The following is a 5518-nucleotide window of genomic DNA, read 5'->3' as shown; positions in this document are numbered from 1 at the left end:
GACAGTAAGGAAAGAAAATATTTTAAACAATACAGAGTAGAAAGAAACTGACATGTAAAAAATGAATTTGAGCCCCACGACTTACACTGTAAACATGATTTCCAGTGAATAAAAGATCTACAGAGTCAGAGGTATGGTAGGACCAACATTTAACCTTGTGTCTGGGGAGATTGAAGCAGGAAGGTTACTAGGTAATGGCAGGCTGAACTACACAAGACTGAAAAGAAAAAAACAAAACCAGGATATCAGTCAAAAACCTTGAACAGCCCAACAATGGAAAGAGAAATAACTGAACTTTAAATTAAAGATTTAGGTAGGCCAAGCGGTGGTGGCGCACACCTGTAATCCCAGCACTTGGGAGGCAGAGGCAGGTGGATTTCTGAGTTTGAGGCCAGCCTGGTCTACAAGAGTGAGTTCCAGGACAGCCAGGACTCCACAGAGAAACCCTGTCTCGGAAAAAAAAAAAAAAAAAAAACCAAACCAAAAAAAGATTTAGGTAGACAACCACATAAAAGATACTTGACATCATTCATTTGGGGAATGCAGGTTAGAACTACAATGAGATATCTTTCATATAGTAAGACAATAAAAAAGGTAAATGTTAATGGTGACATGGAAAACTGGAACTACAGTACATCTTTATCGGGAATATTAAATGGTGTAGATACTTAGGAAAACAGTTTGTCAGTTCCTCAAAGGGTTAAATATAATTACTGAAAGGCTTATTAGTTTGATTCCTATAGATACCTATGGACTCAAGAGAATGGACTATGTGTCACAAAGGATTCAAAATAAAAATATCTATAGTGTTATCCATTATCCATAGTAGCTTCAGATGTGGAAACAACCTGTGTTCATTGACCAACAAATAGATAAACGAAATATAACATATCTGTGTACAGTGGTTAATCATCATTTTCAGCTTGACTAGATTTAGAATCAGCCAAGACACGCAGTCCTCGGCGTGTCTTACAGGGCGTTTGCAGAGAGTTTAGCTGAAAAGAGAAGAGTTACCCGGACCGTGGGAGTGACGTCTCTGGGCTGATGGGGTCCTGAGATGGGAAAGGGAAAGGGGAAAAGCCAGCTGAGTACTCTGTTTTCTGAACCGCTCAGGGACAAGCACTGAAACTGCAAGCCACTCCTGCCATGTCTTCTCTGTCATGGTGAGCTCTACCCTAACTGGGAGTCCAAACAAATCCTCCTTTAAGTTGCCTGTTGGGATTTTGGTCACAGTGATGAGCAGAGTAACTACAGTAGTCTGACTCAGTCAGAAAAATGGAAGTTCCTAACATGTCCTAACATGGAGAAATCTTGAAAATGTCATTGTAAGTGAGAAAAGTCAAATATAAAAGGTCGCCATCCAGATTATACCATGCGTGGAGATGGGAACAGACCAGTGGTTGTTGGAGACTAAGAAAAGCCTGAATTGTAGTACAAAGAATGACGACTATGTCAGTATGGGTTTGCTTTCCAGGTGGTGACGACTCTCCACCTAGATGGCAGTGGTGGTCTTATGCATTTGGAGATGTGCTAATTGCACTAAAGCCCACAAATCACGCTATGTGTTTATTTGGATAGGAATGCGTTTACAAAGACTAAGCGAGAAGCCCAAGATCAGCATGTCATAAGAGTTGATTTCATTCTGAGACAGTTTCCTTGTTTCCATCTTACTGTGTGCGTGTGTGGTTGCCCTTCCCTCTGCCTTGCCTGCGTCTTCACAGACTCTTGGGAGAGCACTCATAATAGATAAGACCCACCCGTATATAACGACCTTCTGTCTTACCCACTTCACTTCCTGTAAAGCCTTACCTCTGATTCAGCCGTGTTCTAAGGTCCTGATATTAGGGCTTCCACAAATGAATATGGAGCTGAGAGATGGTGAAGCGTTCTACTCCACAGCATGACCTGGTTAATGTCACATGAATTATACCTCAGGTTTTATTATATGTCACGCTGAGACTAGGCCAGTGCTAGAGTGTCTGCCTAAGCATGTACTGTGAGTCCTTGGTTAACTCAGCTTTGAGAAATAAAACAAAAGCCTTAAGTACCTTCACTGTAACTCTTGTGTCAGAAACAATGGAAATCAAGTGCAAAAGATAATTTCTAAGCTAAACTAGGAAAACTTCAATTAGCAACAAGGAAAATAAAATACTAAATAAGAACCATATTGAGGAGTGTACAGAAATTATTGTAAAACCTTTAAAACTTATAAAATATATAAAAGTAGATTTGAGCTAATAAAAAGATAGTTCTAATTTATAATTGTAATATGACCTATATAGAAATACACCACGATGTAGATTTCTGAATGTGTGAGTGTGCATGAGTCTTTTGGCTGTATGTATCTCTACACATGTTGTGCATGCCTGGTTCCCATAGGAACCAGAAGAGGGCATCAGATCTCCTGATCTAGTCAGAGTTACAAGTGGTTCGTTGTAAATAGCAATGTGGGTGCTGGGAACCAAATACACATCTCTCCCCCCCTCCCCACCCACTACCCCATGACATTCTTATGACACTAAACAAGTTGATGCAGAAATCTCGTTTTTAAAAATATGTAAGAACACCAGGAATTGTCCCATGCATTCTTGAATAGTTTACTATGTTAATGCATGAAAAGTTGACAAAAATATTTTTAGACTCAGAATTTCCCCTCTTATCTTAGATGCTAACTAAAAGGATACTAACTAATCACAAAATGGAAAAGTGGGGGGACTTCAGAATGGACAGACATCCTTACCAAGTAGCCATTGCCTCAGCAATGCAACAAACATGTATCCTAGCAGCATTACTAAAAGAGCTCTCCCCCAGAGGTAATCCTGAAAGATATGTGGCATAAAGGTAAACATCAAAAGCATGAGTCACATACAAATTGAGTGATATTTCATATTAGAAAAACCACATGTTGAAATTAACCAGACAGAGGTCTGTGCATCAGTGGGCGTCCGCTTAGTCAGCCTCGCCAGCTCCACAGTGGGTTCCGTGCTTCCACTACTGAATATATTGTAAGTACTTATTTAACAGCAAAACCCAAAGTGCATCACAGACCTAGAGCTAGAATAACAACGCTAACTTCATGTCCTCTTTTACTGATTGATTTTTATTGGAAAACATTTTCCTTCATACAATAGATTCGAATCATGTTTCCCTCTCTCACAGCTTCTCCCAAATCCTCCCCACCTCTTCCAGCCACCCAACTCCTTTCTTTCTCTTTAAAAAGCAAACAAAAACCACAAGCAAAACTCAAGAAAGTCAAACAAACACATGCAACATTCAACAATAGATCCCACAAAAACACAACCTGAAATCAAAATATGCAAGCAATAAACCAATAAGACAAATTTGAAAGGTCTAACTTTTTTCTTTGCAAGCAGGTGCCAATGTCAGAGAGCTTCCTGTTGCGTTGGGAGGCAGGAGCCACGGCCTCATCTCAGTGCTGGGACCCTGCCCTGTACAGGCCCTGTGCATGCTGCCACAGTCAATGAGCTCAGATGTACTTCAGTTCTACTGTGTCTAGGAGACAGGTCCAAGGTAGAGAAGAAAGCTGTTTTCTCTACTTCTAACACTTCTGTCACCAACTGATGTACTGACAGTTTAACTTTATTGTATCTAGCTAGACTTAGCACCAAACCACACAGAGCAGTGGCTTGGTCCCATAAGATTCATTCACCCCATTCAGCCACTGTTACAGGTCTCAGGGCTCCTATACCAAATTGTGGTTCACATGACTCTGTTTATATATCCCAGTAGTCCCTTACGGAACTAAGGGAGGACCATCTGTATTCTTAGCACAGGAAGGTCAGTCTCTGTGGAATTTACGGCACATCTTCCCTCTTCCAATATGCAAATACTCATCCTGAAGTTTTTTTCTAAACCCTTTCATTTAGGGATTTAATGAAGGAGGTATTATACAGGCATGAGTATTTAAATATTGACCACTGGTGAATGGTTTAACCTTCAGCCCTTCTTCCCTCCTCCTAGGTCTAGAGGTAGGACCAAAAGTCTCTACTATCTAATCACATGCTTAAATTCTCTCTTAACCAGCTTCCATTATTAGGCTATTCACATTATTAGCATAAACTCTGGGTTTGTTTATGAACAACAAGACAATGCCCCTTCACCTAATTTTATTCTAAGAAGTCCAGGAAATTCCAAGAATCCTGACAGCACTGTAATAGACACTAGGGACAAAAGTTAATTATTGTATTTATTAGAGTTGGAAAATGAGAATATTTGAAGACCAAGGATATAGGTCAGTTGAAGAATATTTGCCTGCTATGTTTAAGGCCCAGGATTTAATCACAAGAGAAACAGACAGACAGAAGAGGGGTTGCGGAGGAGAACAAAAGGGAAAGAGAATAGCATATTTTTAAATTCTGGTACAGGAATGGAAAACCATTAAAGTGTGTGTCTTTGGATAAAGGAGATGGGTTTGAGCAGGAGAGGCTGTGAGATCTTACAACTAACTTCTTCATTTTTTTTTTTGAATAATCAGTCCAGAGAGCATCATTAACAAGGTCTGCGAAGCCCTGGTAATCCAGCATCCCCCCCACTGAAGTACAGTGCTCTAGTCCAGCATCCCAGCACTGAAGTACAGTGCTCTAGTCCAGCATCCCCCCACTGAAGTACAGTGCTCTAGTCCAGCATCCCTCCACTGAAGTACAGTGCTCTAGTCCAGCATCCCCCCACTGAAGTACAGTGCTCTAGTCCAGCATCCCTCCACTGAAGTACAGTGCTCTAGTCCAGCATCCCCCCACTGAAGTACAGTGCTCTAGTCCAGCATCCCTCCACTGAAGTACAGTGCTCTAGTCCAGCATCCCAGCACTGAAGTACAGTGCTCTAGTCCAGCATCCCAGCACTGAAGTACAGTGCTCTAGTCCAGCATCCCCCCACTGAAGTACAGTGCTCTAGTCCAGCATCCCAGCACTGAAGTACAGTGCTCTAGTCTAGCATCCCAGCACTGAAGTACAGTGCTCTAGTCCAGCATCCCCCCACTGAAGTACAGTGCTCTAGTCCAGCATCCCTCCACTGAAGTACAGTGCTCTAGTCCAGCATCCCCCCACTGAAGTACAGTGCTCTAGTCCAGCATCCCCCCACTGAAGTACAGTGCTCTAGTCCAGCATCCCCCCACTGAAGTACAGTGCTCTAGTCCAGCATCCCAGCACTGAAGTACAGTGCTCTAGTCCAGCATCCCCCCACTGAAGTACAGTGCTCTAGTCCAGCATCCCTCCACTGAAGTACAGTGCTCTAGTCCAGCATCCCCCCACTGAAGTACAGTTCTCTAGTCCAGCATCCCCCCACTGAAGTACAGTGCTCTAGTCCAGCATCCCCCCACTGAAGTACAGTGCTCTAGTCCAGCATCCCCCCACTGAAGTACAGTGCTCTAGTCCAGCATCCCCCCACTGAAGTACAGTGCTCTAGTCCAGCATCCCAGCACTGAAGTACAGTGCTCTAGTCCAGCATCCCCCCACTGAAATACAGTGCTCTAGTCCAGCATCCCCCCACTGAAGTACAGTGC

Source organism: Apodemus sylvaticus, chromosome 5 (genome assembly GCF_947179515.1).
Source record: "Apodemus sylvaticus chromosome 5, mApoSyl1.1, whole genome shotgun sequence".
Taxonomy (NCBI): Eukaryota; Metazoa; Chordata; class Mammalia; order Rodentia; family Muridae; genus Apodemus; species Apodemus sylvaticus.
Note: the sequence above shows the minus strand (reverse complement) of the source record.